Consider the following 14,480-nt stretch of genomic DNA (forward strand, 5'->3'; position numbering starts at 1 on the left):
AATCGGTGTCCTCCGTGGGGGCGGCCTTGTGAGGTGAATGAGACAGAGGGGACTAGGCCAGGCGGGGCTGGGGTTCCCTTTTATTCAGTGTCCCCGCTTTCTCCCGTATTCCAGAGGCAGTATCTGGACAGCTGCGGGCCCGCTGTCAGAGCGAAGGGCTGGGGAACGGCCTGGGGACACTTAGAGAGGAGAGAGGGGCCCCAAACCTCCTGGGAGGTGCCGATTTCCCTCTAGACTTGCAGAAAAGTCGTTGGGGGGACGGGTGGCCACCAGCGCAGCTTCGGTGTCCTGAGGGCAGGCCTGTGAGGAATCGGGGAGGGCGAGCTGATCAAGAAGCAGCCTGTCCGCCTCTGGAGCCTGCCCTCTCAGCCACGAGATGGGTCCCAGGCCCAGCAGTGAGCTGGACACAGGTACCATCCCACTCCCGGTGGTCCTAACCTAGACCCTTGCCAGGTCGGTCCCCTGGGGCCCAGAGACTTCCCACTGGCTTCCCCCACTGGTCCCCTAGGCAGCAAAGGAAACAGTGACTAAGTGCTTGAGGTGGCCTTCGCAGCTCTAAGCTCTTTACACACATCCAATCTTGCAATGTTAGGTACATTTTAAATTCCCTTTTTTACCAAAGGGCAGAGGCAAGCACAGATAGGTTCACGGCTTCCCAGGAGGCAGCACTCGCTCTCAGCCAGTCCGCTGGAAGAAGACCCCCCCACCCCGGAGCCAGGCCAGCTGCTTCCAACCCTGCACCCTCGCTGACAGGTGACCTTGCATGAGTTCCTCCCCATCTCTAATCCTCAATTTCCCCACGTGTAAAATGGGCTTAGCAATACCTATCTTGCAAAATTAGTGTGAGGGTTAGAAATAACACAGCCCTTCCACAACTGATCACTCTGTTGTGTCAGGGGTATCCTCTGGCAGCCTCCAACGGAGCAGACTTGGTGTGCTTCTGAGCCTGTGCAAGAAAAGAGGAAAGGCATAATACTTAAATAAACCCTCAGGGACCTGACCATCTGTTAGCACAGCAGCCATCCTCCTACACCACGGGACGGAGCCCTGGCTGCACAGCTGGCCTGTCTGCACAGCCCTGTCCTGTGTGCGCCCCAGGGGAGGCCAGGCTGAGGCCCCAGACCCTGGCCTTGGTGACCTAGGCTAGCTTTGAGACTCCCTGCCTGATCCAGTTTTCCAGGTTTTCAGGTCGTGGCTTCAAAGTCCCAGGGTCTTAGGGTCTGGCCAGGATGGCGAGAGGAATTGTGGGTAAGGTAAGTGATTCATCTCCAACCTGAGTGGGCCCCTCAACCCTTTCAATCCTGGAAACCCAGGCTTCGGGGGGGCAGTGCTCTAATTCCTGCTCCCCAAACGAACTCATGGGACTTTACTGACATCAAAACTAAAGCTTCCAGCCCAGGAGTTGTCTGGGGCCCCCTGGCTCCAAGAACTCAAGATCCCTTAGAGGTTTCACGCTCTCCCCACACCTGTCCCCACTCCCACTCCCTTACCTGAAGGCCAGGCCTCTGATTTCGTCATCTGGGTATTATCCACCGTGCGACTGCCACCGGGGGGCCTGTGCTCGCTTCCTGCCTTCCCCAACAATGTTTGTTTGAAACGGCACCTGGTAGGGAGGACCCCAGCGGAACTCGGGTCTAAATGGTCTTGTCTCCACCCCAGGCTCTCCTTCCTTCCTAGTCTGCCAACCAAGGGCTTGAATTCTCCCCACGCCCACTGCACATCCTTTCTGGAGCATGTCTGCAAATCTGTGTACACACACTTGTGCATTTGCATGTGCATCCTGCGTGCAGAGGAGCCCATACCTCACACTGGGAACACACATACATATGTACGTACTCAACTAGAACTCACTGGAGAGCCCGCAGTCCCTACGGCTTCCTTCTCCCCATCTGGGGCACCACCTTGGCCTACCTTGGACACCCTGAAGGGGATAGATGGTTGTCCAGCATCCCCTGCCTCTCCCCAACTGCCTACCTGTGCCTTGGTTTCTTCAGCCATAGGGCTGACCTGCTTCTTTCTGGATTTTGGATTTTGCTTTGTTATAACTGCCTTCCCTCCCTGTGTTGGCCTCGGCAGGCTCTTCTGGACCTGCCTGGGTGGTACTGGACACAGCTGAAGGCAGAGGGCTGCATGCAGCTGGCCTCTCTGGGTGTTGGGCCTGGGGTAAGGACTGCTCTTGGGCATGGCGGTGGCTTGGCATCCACCCCTACCTGGAAAATCTGGCAATACAGCCACACTAGGAGGACTGTCTCCCCAGTGCCCCATGCCCTATTCCTGACATCAAATGTTTGCATGTGCTGTTCCCTCTCTGCCTGAGCCCCCTTCCCTAGCTCTGCAGGTCCCGCCATGTCCACCTAGCAAACTTCTGCTCATCCTTCAATGCTCCGCCTGAAGCAGGCATCCACATCCCCTCCAGCACTCCCAGCATACACCTCTGCTGTGACATTTGTCACACTGGAGCTCCTATGGTCAGTCCCACGCCATCATGGGACAGGTCCTTCCTATTGGCCTGTACCATGCTGCTGGCAGGGCCACAGCACCCAGGCCACTGCCCTTCCAGAGAGGAGCCCAATGTTCAGAGGAGCCGGATGTCTGAGGTCCCACAGTAGGTTCAGGAGACCTAAGAGTTGGTGAATAAAGGAGTTGGGAAGGAAGAGGAGAAAGTGAGCCCCAGAGGGTGGATGCATGGCAGGTGCTCAATGACGATCCATGGAAGGGGAATGAAGGAGAGGAATGAAGGAAGAAGGGGCAGGATACCTATTTCCATCTCCTCCCACGCCTCCCCACATCACCACGGGGCATCTCGTCCTTCCCCAGGGCAGCGCTTCCTAATTTTTAAGGGCAGGATATTCTATGATATTTTAGCCTTGAGGTCACACGTGCTCCCTCCTTCCTGGACTCGCAGGGCTGGGTAACTGCAGAGCTGGTGGTCACTCCATCCCTCTGGCCCCAGGCTGGCAGCTCAGATCAGAGCGCCACCCTGGGTCACCTGCTGCTGCTGGACCTAGATGGGGCCCGGGAGCAGGATCTGGGGCTGTGGACGTCACTCAGGGCAGTGGTGCTCAGCCTCCTCAGGAGCTCAGAGCCCCCAAGCCCCTGACCCACTGGTCTCCACAAGAGGAGGTTCCAGGCACCCAGTAGCCTCACTCCAGTGAGTCTGAGGCCCGCTTGTGGCTGAGCAGAATCTGCCTTGGCAAAGCGGGCAAGTGACGGGCATCTTTCTCCATAAGAAGACAAGTGCCCCAAATCAGTTGCGTTCTTCACGTTCAGTTTCCTCATCTGTAAAGTGAGGATGGCATGATAACAGCCCTCACGCCTCTCAGTGCGGTTCTGCGCCCTCCATGAACCATTTCTCATAAAGGGCTTAGAACCGCGCCTGGCAGGAGAAAGCGCTCCGTCAACACCCGCTCTCATCCACAGCCCAGGGCAGAGCGAAGGCAGGCCCGGGGACAGCTTGACTGGGGGAGGGAGACAGGAAACCTGGGTCCCAGGTCCAGCTCCAACACTGCAGATGGGCCCCTTGGTCCTGGAAAGCAGCTGCCCACTCCATTTCCCTCCTTCTGTTCCTATGTGTCATATTTTATTGGCTTTGGGGGCTTTTTTTTTTTTTTTCTTTATCAACAAGGGCTACATGAAACCCCTAATATTCTGGTTAAGTTTTGAAACAGCTCAGAAATCCCCTCCTCCCCTTGTGAGTCAGCGGCAGGAGCAATAAGCAGAACTGCTAGTGGGCTGCTGCGAGAGAAATTCTGCAAAATAACAGCTGGGCGGCCCTGCGGCCCCAGGGATTTGAAATGGGGGCTCGGAAATATTAGGGTGCGCTGGAGAAGCACTGAGGCCTGAGGGCCCCGCGGCCGGCGGGGGCGGGAGGGGGGCCACTAAACCCTGAAAAAGACCCCGGTGCCCGCCCCCTCGCGTAATTTGAGATAAAAACAACTTTGAACGATTAAATCAGGGTAAGGAAGTCCCACGAGACTGACTTTTCCCGTAACTGGCGATTTCGATGCTCGTTTGGAAACATCACATTCTTTCCAAGCATTTTTCTTTTTCTATTTTGGTGCGTTAAGCACGTGCTGCGTGCACTGAGCCGGCGCCCTGGTCCTCCACGATCCGGGAGGGCGCCCGGGCAAGGAGCGGCCCCGGCCCTGCGGGGAGGGAGCGGCCCGCTCCGGGCACCCGCTGCCACCTGGGCGCGGCCCGAGCCCCGGCTCCTGGGGGCGAGGTGCGCTCGCGGAGCCGGGGGAAGACGGGCGGGAGGGGGTTTCGGAAAGCGCTTTCCTTGCCCAGCCGGATCTGAGTCAAAGCGCGGAGCTGGTTCAAACCGAAAGAATAATTCGGTTAGCCGAGGCCGCCAATATTTCTCTGGGGCCCAAATTACTGCCAGGCAGGAGCGCCAGGGCCGCAGCGCTACTGGCCCCTCGGGCCTCGCTGAAAGCCCCGCGCCCCCACCTAGTTCCTCTTTTCTCCAGATAAGGGGCCAGGGAGGGCTAGGGGCTGAAAGGGCCGACTGGAGGGGAGGGTGTCTCCTCCAGCCCCAGCGGCTCTGCTGGGTGCCCAGGGTGGTCCCTGATCCTCCTTGAGCCCCAGATAATTGGGGCTCTCTGGCAGTGATGAATGAGACCTCTACCTGCCCCGATAGCGCCTGCCCTGCACCCACCCTTCTCACACTAGTCAACAAGTCCTTCATGCTTCTGTGCGTTTGCACCCTCTGTTCCCTCTACTTTTCCCACTCCCCCAGCTTGCAAATTCCTGAGTACCCTCCTGGGAGTAGAGGCATGAAGCTTTTCAGAAAATTTTCTCTGGGGCCACACTGTGGCCAAGTGGTGAAGTTTGCACGCTCAGCAGCTCGGAGTTCGCTGCTTTTGATCCTGGGTGTGGACTACACACCACTCATCAAGCCATGCTGAGGTGGCGTCCCACATAGAAGAACTAGAATGACTTACAGCTAGGATATACAACTGTGTGCTGAGGCTTTGGGGGAAAAAAAAAAGAGGAAGACTGGCAACAGATATCCACTCAGGGCCAATCTTCCTCACCAAAAAATACTTTTTTAAAAAAAGAAAATTTTCTGGAAGTCTCACATCAACACTCCTGGAGGTCTCTAGCCCTGCTTAGAACAGGCCTGGCTTCCCATCACAGAAACGAGCTAGAAACCAACTTGAAAAGAACCACTGAAGTAGGTTCAACATCCCTGACACCAGCCCCCTACCATCAATTTCACTTCCAGGCCCCTTAGCTTGGCGAGGCGTGCCCTCTGGCCAGCATCCTAGTGGACACAGTGAGGCCCAAATTAACACGGTTTTTTTGAACTGACGTTAATCCAGAGAAACATTCATCTATATATAGTAGTTAATCATCTTTTTCAGGCTAGACTACCAGGGCACAGTGGGCCAGGTGGGACCCAGGGGGCTCCCCTCATCGGCTTATCCAGCTTGACACCTGTGTGGATTCTGACCCTCCAGACTCAGCAGCCCCAGCCTTTGCAGTCACAGAAATTCCCTGGCTCAGGGACCCTGCTGGACTCAAGTTCGTTCTGACCTCAGGACAGGTGTGGAAAGGAGAGGCTGATGGCTCATCTTCCTGGGCCACCCAGAACACCTGGCCTGGGCCTGCTGCCCTGCCGTCTTGGCCTAGCTCGCTGACTCAGCGCAAAATTCGCCCTGTAAGCAGGACCATCGTGAGCTCCAGGCAGGGCCAGCCACATGGCTGCTCTCATGCGGAAGAGTCCTGTAGACAGCGAGGTGGCTGTGGCATAGAGGGCCTGACTGGTGTACCTGACACACAAGGACAAACACAGAACATGGCCAAGCTCAGGGGCACGCAGGGTCAGCTGAGCGTCTGAGGAGAACACAGATGCCCTCCCGCCACCCCCCACCCCTGGCCCTGTACAGGGCAGTGCTAGTGGCTGGGGGGGGGGGGGGGGGGGGCGGGGCGCAGGGCCGGGTCAGCATAGCCACTGACTTATCAGAACACCTGGCATTGTCCCTGTGTGGTTGTCATATTGTGGGGAAGTCTGGGGAGGGGAAGGCACCAGGGTGGCCCTGTGGCCCCTGCTAATCTGCTATCGACGTACGTCAATATTATAATAAGTGGCTTAGAGCAGGGAGCTGACCAGTAATCCTCAGGAGAAAGCTGGGGGCATCTCTGCTTTAAGGAGCTGAAGGAGAACTGGGAGGCTGGACAGGGAGCAGAGGTGGTTCTGCCTTATTCTGGTACATTCTGGGAGGCCTCTCTGGCCTGGTTCCATTTTTTTTTTCTGCTTTTTCTCCCCAAAGCCCCCCAGTACATAGTAGTATATGTTTTAGTTGTGGGTCCTTCTAGTTGTGGCATGTAGGACGCCGCCTCAGCATGCCCTGATGAGCAGTACCATGTCCGCACCCAGGATCCGAACCCAGGATCCGAACCCGCGAAACCTTGGGCTGCCAAAGCACAGTGCGCAAACTTAACCACTCGGCCACGGGGCCAGCCCTTGGTTCCATTTTTTTTTTTAATAGGGTTTTATATTTTTAAAGGGTTGTGAAAAAAAAAACAAAGAACATTTGACTGAGATCTTAAGCCCAAAATATTCACTATCTGGCCCTTTACGTAAAAAGTGCTGACTGCTGATTTTACAGATGGGAAAGCTAAGCTCCAGAGAGGGAAAGTGATCCGCTCGAGGCCACACTGCAGGTTGGTGGCTGAGCGCTGTCTTGTGCCTGCCACCTCTGCTTTTCCTTCAGCATTGCATGACTTCAGGGAGGTGGCCTGTCAACCCTGGGTGAGCTGCTCGTGAGAGCAACAGGGTGGAGAGGGGACCCAAAGGGATGCTTGTGCCCCTAATGGCGGCAGATGCTTCATGCCACCTCCTTGGCAGTTACTTTGAATGAGGTATGTTTTGCTACCTTATACCTGGGGATCTCCAAGCACATGACTGAATTCAGAGAATGCAGTAGCTGGCTTCTGTACATTTTTTTCCCTGTGGTCTGGCCTGTTTATCAAGAGCTCTGTTGATCAGAATACTCGAGTACGTGCAGGCACACATATGCAGGCGTGTGCAGGGGCCTTCTGGGGAAGTGACTTTTCTGGGTAACTGAGGGTTAACTGGAAACCTGTGTTCTTAGCCCTTGTTGAAAATTTTTCTACAAATGATGAGCATTTCCCCAACTTAGTATTTTGAAAAGTTCCACCACTTTCTAAATATGTGACCTTGGTCAAGTTACCTAACCTCAGTAACCTCAGTTTCCTTATCTGTAAAACTCACAGAGCGATACCTCGCTAGGTTGTGAAAGGCACTAGAAAGAGGAGCGTGTGTTCTCTAGAAGCGGAGCTGCTCTCACTGCGGTTGTTATTGTTATCAGCTGGTCAGGGAGCTGCAGGGTCGGCTGAGGCTCTGTGCTCAGAGTTAGGATCACGGGTTGGATGCCATTGCACATTCTGCATGTGGCGACATGGAGATTGGCCAGAATTGGCATCCATCTGCAGTTTCTGTCCCAACTAAGTCCTCCCAAGGAGAGGGTTTTCTTATGATTTGCTGCTTTCTCATAAAAACCAATGCGGTCGGGACTGCCTGCAACAAACTGAGGACTCTTGGCCCGGAGCCTGACCGTTCTCTTCATTTGAGTTTGTTGTGCCTCCTCTGGGAAGGGGTCAGCAGATAAAGGGCAGGGCTGGGGCTCAGCCTTCCCGACGTTCCATCCCACCCCCACCCCGTCCCATCCTCCGTGCACACAGCCCAGGACCCACTGCCATGCCAGAGGCCAGCCAGGAAAGAGACAGGGAATGGGGAGCCTCCGAGAAGGCAGGAAGGCGCAGGGGTGAAGGGCACCCTGGTCCAGGGAGAAAGCTGAGCAGGTTCTGGATTCACAGCAAGCACTGGGGGATCGGGAGAGGAGGCAGGGTTCGGGTCTCGGTCTTGGCCTGGTACGTTCTGGGAAGCTTTTTTTGACTGGCCCCCAGGTTGGGGAGTTAAGGGGGCTGCCTGAAGTGGGGAGCCCAAGCTCTGTGGAATGGCTCCTGTCAACCGGGGAGGGGGAGGAGGCAGCCACAGATGGGGAGGGTGGCCACCAGGCACCCCTCCCTGCAGGGCCCGCTGCCCTCTCGTCTTACCCCTTCTGCTCCAGCCACTCGTCCCCTGGGGGATGAGGCCGAGGGGGTTGCTGAGGCCAGGAGTCATGAGTCGGAGGCACAGTACCCATCTTTAGTCAAAGAGAATGGCTCAGAGCCACATCAACTCCCAGCCATGCCCCTTACTCTGTGGCCTTGGGCAGGCCCCTTAGCCTCTGGGCCTCACTCTCCTTATCTGTAAAATGGGAATACTTACCTCTTGGTATTGATGTGAAGACAGTGAGGTTAATGTGTGAAAAATCAGCCTCTTGTGGGTCACTAGGCTTACAACCTGCATCCTGCCCTCTTCTCAGAGCTGGGCAGAGTTGCATCCGGCCCGGGGGTAGGCAGGGCCTTAAAGACCTGGGCGGAGAACCATCGGCTTTCGTTTCTGGGCTGAGGGACAAGGGCTTTCCCTGGTCCTCATGTGTTTTCAGCTCCTCCTCAGCGCCCCTCCAGCTCAGTCTGCCCTAGCCTCTCCACTTCCCTCTCTCCCTCCACAGCCCACCTGCGGCCCCCAGCCTTCAAACAGAGGCCTGTGGGCTGGTCCAGGGCCTGCAGTGGACCTCAGGAAGAACTTGCTAGGGGGACCCACTCCCCTTAGACCTACTTTTCTCCGCCTGGAGAGGACATCCTGGCACTAGAGGTGCACCACCAAGCCTGAGCTCCTGCACACCCGCAGAAACTGGAGGGGTTGGTGAGGGGGGCAATGCACATACGGGGTATTGAACAGTAGAATGCACGCGTGCTGAGCACATACTCTGTGCAAAGACAGTGCCACTCTGAGGAGGGGGAGAGAGTGTGCAAAAAGTATTCTTGCTATGGATAATAAAAATACCACTTTGTATATGTATGGCCTGGAAAACTTCACAAGCACTTTCCTACACTAGCTCGTTTTCATCCTTGCCGTAATAGTCCCTGATTTCAAAAAACTGATAATTTAGTTCCTGGAGAAAGTTGTGAATAACTGTGATGCAATGCTGTGAAGGCAATGTGAGGGGGAAAAAATCCCTAATCTTGAAGTACCTGTAGGTAAGGACTTGAGTCATGGTCCTAAAGACAGTAGGCAATTAACAAATGTACGTTAATTTGTTGTTAATGGAGTTACGTGGAAGAATCCTGATTTTGATGGGGTCAGCAAAAAAAAAAAAAAAAGACATTTCCCAGCATCCCTTGCAGCTAGGGGTAGCCTTGAGATCCTGTGCTGGCCAATGACATGTAAGGAGAAGTCAGCTGGGGATTTCTACGAATTTGACTTTCCTGATATAGGTCCCGCCCCTTCCTCTTTGTCACTTCCTTTTTCTTCCTGCTTGGAAGGTGGAGAGGGGCTGAGGTGAAGTGGCTATCTTGAAACCATGAGGAAGAAAGCTGCTTGCCAAGGAAGCAGAACAGGAGGCTGAAAAGATGCTGGGTCTTTGATGATTTCCTTGAGCAGCTGCATCAGCCTGGACTTCCCACTTGGGTACTTCTCGTCCTTTGAACAAAAGGAACCCTGTCTGGTTAAGCTGCCGTCACTGGGTTTCTGTTATGTGAAGCTCAATGCAATTTGAAATGGAGTCAGAGGGCAGGTGCCGGTCCCCCCAGGCACCATGCTAGCTGTGGGGCTCTTGGAAACTCATTTACCCTCTCCAGGTCTGTTTCCTTATCGGTAAACCAGATGTTGGATGATGTAACGTTTACATTTTTTTAAAGCCCTTTTCTTTGCTAATTTATAATATGCAAACATGCAATACCCATCCAAGCATCTATGAATGTGTTGGGGGATATGATTTAACTTACAAAAACTCAGATTACGGCAACCCGATGTCTTACGGAGCACAGCTGCCCTCAATGTAAGGGACCACAGCTACTGTAGGTTTAAAGGAAATGCATCTAGGACAGCTGCCACCCCTTGGGCTCATGCATCTGTGGCAAAAAAAGTGGCTTTAATAAAAACATCTGGCTATGCACATTTCTGCTGCCTAACAAGTGTGCAATTATTCCCCCAGAGTGAGGGCACGCTCTGTACCGCCTCCTTCAGTTTACAGGTACTGGAGGGTGAAGGATTATGTCTAGAGTTAGACCATGTTAAAGGAAACATTGTAATCTCAAAGCTTCTGTGTTTCTGGCAATGGAGGCCTGGAGTCATAACTCTTTGTTTAACATCTCCCACTAAGATTGTGGCTTTGCCAGTTTTTCCTTGTAATTCTGTAAATATTTGCTGTATATATTTTTTTTTCATGGTTTTTTTTTTGTTGTTTGTTTGTTTGTTTGTTTGTTTTGGAGGAAGATTAGCCCTCAGCTAACTACTGCCAGTCCTCCTCTTTTTGCTGAGGAAGCCTGGCTCTGAGCTAACATCCGTGCCCATCTTCCTCTAGTTTATACGTGGGACGCCTACCACAGCATGGCTGCCAAGCAGTGCCATGTCCGCACCCGGGATCCGAACCAGCGAATCCCAGGCCGCCGAGAAGCGGAACGTGGAAACTTAACCGCTGCGCCACCGGGCCGGCCCCAATATTTGCTGTATATATTTTAAAGTCATTAGGTGCAGTCAGGTTCAAGATTGTTTTATCCTATCGGTGAATTATTCCTTTTATCATTACATCTCTTTTCCCTAGTAATGACTTTTGCCTTAAAGTCAATTTTGCCTGGTATTAATATTGCCACATCATCTTTCTTTTGATTAGTGTCTGCTTAGTGTAGAGATACTTCCAATATTTCTGTGTCATTATGTTTTAGGTATATCTCTTATAAACAGCATATAGCTAGAGTTTTAAAAATGTAATCTGAGAATCTGTTATTTAAGTGGCAAATTTAGTCTATTTACATTGATTCTTATTGGCGTATTTGGATTTAATCTGCTATTTTATTTCTCTTATATTTATCATGTTCTTGCCTTGCTTCTTTTTTCCTTTTGCTATCTTCTGTTAGATCAAATTTTGTTTATTCTCACCCCCTTCCCGTGGTTTGAATATTACACGTTGTATTTTTCTTTAGTGGTTAACTTATATCTCTGTTATGTATATTTGACTTAACAAGAGATAAAATTAGTCACTATCTTTATGCTCTTCCCAAACGACCCCAAGGATCTTAAAAGCTTCAACTCCAATACCCAACTCCCATTTTCCATGTATTGTTATCTATATTTTATCTGCACCTTAAAGATTTTATTTTTCCTTTTTCTCCCCAAAGTCCCCCGGTACATAGTTGTGTATTTTTAGTTGTGGGTCCTTCTAGTTGTGGCATGTGGGACGCCGCCTCAGCCTGGCCTGATGAGCGGTGCCATGTCCACGCCCAGGATCCTAACCGGTGAAACCCAGGGCCGCTGAAGCGGAGCGCACGAACTTAACCACTCGGCCACGGGGCCGGCCCCTGCAGAAGATAAATGCCTTTTTTTCAATCTGAAGATTCATGCTTTTTTTTTCCTTTCTAGAAATTTTTCATCCATTATTTCTTTGAATATTGCAAATGTTATCTCTCTCCCCATTCATTCTGAGTTTTTCTTCTGGAACTCCTGTTAGTTGTATATTGGACCATTTTATTTTATCATCCATGTCTCCTAATCTCTCTTTCAAATGTTCCAGCCCTCTGCCAGGGTGCTGCATTCTGATGACTTTTCTCAGATCCATCTTCCAGTCAGTTCAGCTGTCTCATCTGCTGCCTTCCTGTCCACTATGTTTACAAATTCAGTGTCTATATTTTTCATTTCCTTGGCTCCTTTTCAAATGTTTCCTCCTTTTTGACTCTTTTTCACAGTATCCTGTTTCTTCATTATCACTTTTATTCCTCCCTTTATATTTTTAATTATTTTAACATGCTAGCTTGATATCTCTTTCAACTTGTCCTGGTCTCCCAAGTTCTTGGAGATGACGATTTTCCTATGGTCGTACCTGCGGACTCTCCTTCCCAGTAGATGGAAGTTGATTCTTCGTGTGACTTCACTGGTGTTTGTGAGCTCGTCTTTGGTGAGGTGCTTCTGTTCTGGGGGAGTGCTGTGTGTCTCTGAGGTTGTGAAAATGGCCTCAGGGACGTTTTGTATTTTTTTAAGCCAACTGCTCCAAGGGCTCCTCAGGGGGATATTTCTGTGTTATTTTTCAGCTTGGGAATTCCTCACCCATGGAGAGCATAAGTTTGGATGCCACCTCCATGAATAGTTCAGGTTACGTGTTTTGACTTTTCCCAGGAATCTTTTCTCCCATCCGGAGTCATATGCCAAGCAAGGATTCACGGTCAGTTCCCTCGGTTCCTGATGGGCAGCCCTTCCAGGGTTCTAGCTTACACAGGGGGCTCAGGTCCGCTTCTTCTTAAGGCCACACCTCTTTTATGTGTGTGTACGTGTGTGTGTGTGTATGGGGCTTGCTTTTCTCTATTGAGGTAACACTGGTTTATAACATTATATAAGTTTCAGGTGTACATCATTATATTTCCACTTCTGTGTAGGATACATCATGGTCACAAAGACTAATTACCATCCATCCCCGTACACAAGGGCCACGCCTCTTGACCCCAGATGGGCGTTGACTCTTCAGCCCCTGTGGTTAGGGCCCATATCCAGGGTCAAAGCTCAGCTCTGCCTCCAAGTTCTCTCTGTACACCCGACACCTGGGTGTGTCCCCACCCTTTTTTCAAGTTCCACTGTGATTCTAACATCTTTCAGTTATATTTTATTCTGAATTTCTCCGTGTTTACAGGGGGAGGGATGTCCGTGTTAGTTCAGCCCATGACGTTGCTGGAATCTGAGAGCAGTGGTCTTGATGTTTGGCAGAGCACCCCAGGGAGCCTGGGAGCCTGCAGTGTTCAGCCCGGGGACGGCACTGGTTCAGAGAGGGGTGCGACATCTCTGCAGGAGAAATAAACAGGCACTGCAGGCTGAGGAGATGGAGCTGGCTCGACAGGGAAGGGTATGAGCCTTAGGTGGGTGAAGGACGTCCACGGCTTACAAAGAGTGGGCAGTGAGGAGTCCTGGGGGGCAGAACATCCCAGGATCTTGGAAACAGTGGTGGGGTGAGCTTCGGTTTCACTCTGTTCTCTGGGCTGAGCTGCACTACAGCGCCTTGGTCCCCTCAGACAGCACGACCCCACACCTTGAGTCAAAGTCGCTGCTCACAAATGCCCATATCAGTGGCGCTTGAGTAAAATCAGAGAAAAAGAGTCTATCTGGGGTGTGTTGGGCTGCGGGGAAGAAAGTGCCCACAGGAAAGGACATGGGGGAGGGGAATTCAGCAGAAGGAAGAAATGGGGCAAGGAGGAGCCGGGAGAAATGTGGGGCCTTAGCCGAACTGCCCACGCTGGAGTCCCTATGGCCTTTGAGGGGACGCAGTGGCTTCCCCTCTGGACCTAAAAGGAGGGCTCCGGCTTTTTCCCTCAGCTGTAAGAACAGCACATCCCCCAAAGCGAGAGGACTGGAGGAGCTTGCAAAGGGGCCCCATGCTCAGAGTGACTCCCACAGACACAGGCTCCTTCTGCAATTCCATCCTAATTATCTTTATTTCCAGAATTAGTAAAACGGGAGAGAACTTTGGGATCAGGCTTGGTTTAACCTTGACTAATTACTCAGCCTTCACCCTCAGTTTCCTCATCTGTAACGTACCAGGGGCCCACAGTGGGTGGATGGCAGAGACATGCTGCCGACCACACTAAACTATTCCGTGGTACCTCTCGCAGGGCTGGCACATCATGGCCCCAGGAAATGTCTGCTGACTGACCAAAGGAATCAATGAGTTAATGAAGTCCCCAGTGAGGGCACACACCAGGGACTGGAAACGTGTCCACTCACAAACGGAGAGGATGAAGTGCACCGGGCAAACTGTCCGGGCGTGCACATGTGGTGCCCGAAGCGCACACCTGCATTTAGTGGCCTAGAGCCCCACAGTGAAATCAGCCCTCAGGACAACTTAGGCCACGGGGACAGAATTCGAGGACCCCTAGAGAGACAGAATGAGCTGGAGCCTACTCTGGTGATGGACATTTGGAGTCCCAGCTCTGCCACGGGGGGAGGGAGCTTCAGGGGACCCGGGGGAGGTCACTCCTCGCCTGGGGACTGTGCCATTGGCCCGGGCACTGGACACAATGACAATGGCCAAAATGAGCATTGACAATGGGCAAAAGCGCCAAGGAGCAGAAGGAAGATATTCTCTTCCCCTCTGTGCTATTTTGGCTTTGGGGAGGGGCCAGAAGGACCTCCAGGGAAACTTGAAAATTCTGCTGGAGACAGGGGCGATCTGTCTTCTGGCCACAGAGCTGGTTCTCAGCGGCAGGAGCTCCCCTCCCCTCCATGCCCTCACAGCGGAGTTCACGCGGGCTTGGTGCCCAGGTGCTGCGCACACAGCATGCACGCGTGTGGCCATGCACATGGCCTTCTCATGCTCCAAGCCTTCCTTCCTTCACCCCGAGCCCCTCTGGCTGCCACCCCCACACCT

The sequence above is a fragment of the Equus quagga genome, chromosome 5 (genome assembly GCF_021613505.1).
Source record: "Equus quagga isolate Etosha38 chromosome 5, UCLA_HA_Equagga_1.0, whole genome shotgun sequence".
NCBI lineage: Eukaryota > Metazoa > Chordata > Mammalia > Perissodactyla > Equidae > Equus > Equus quagga.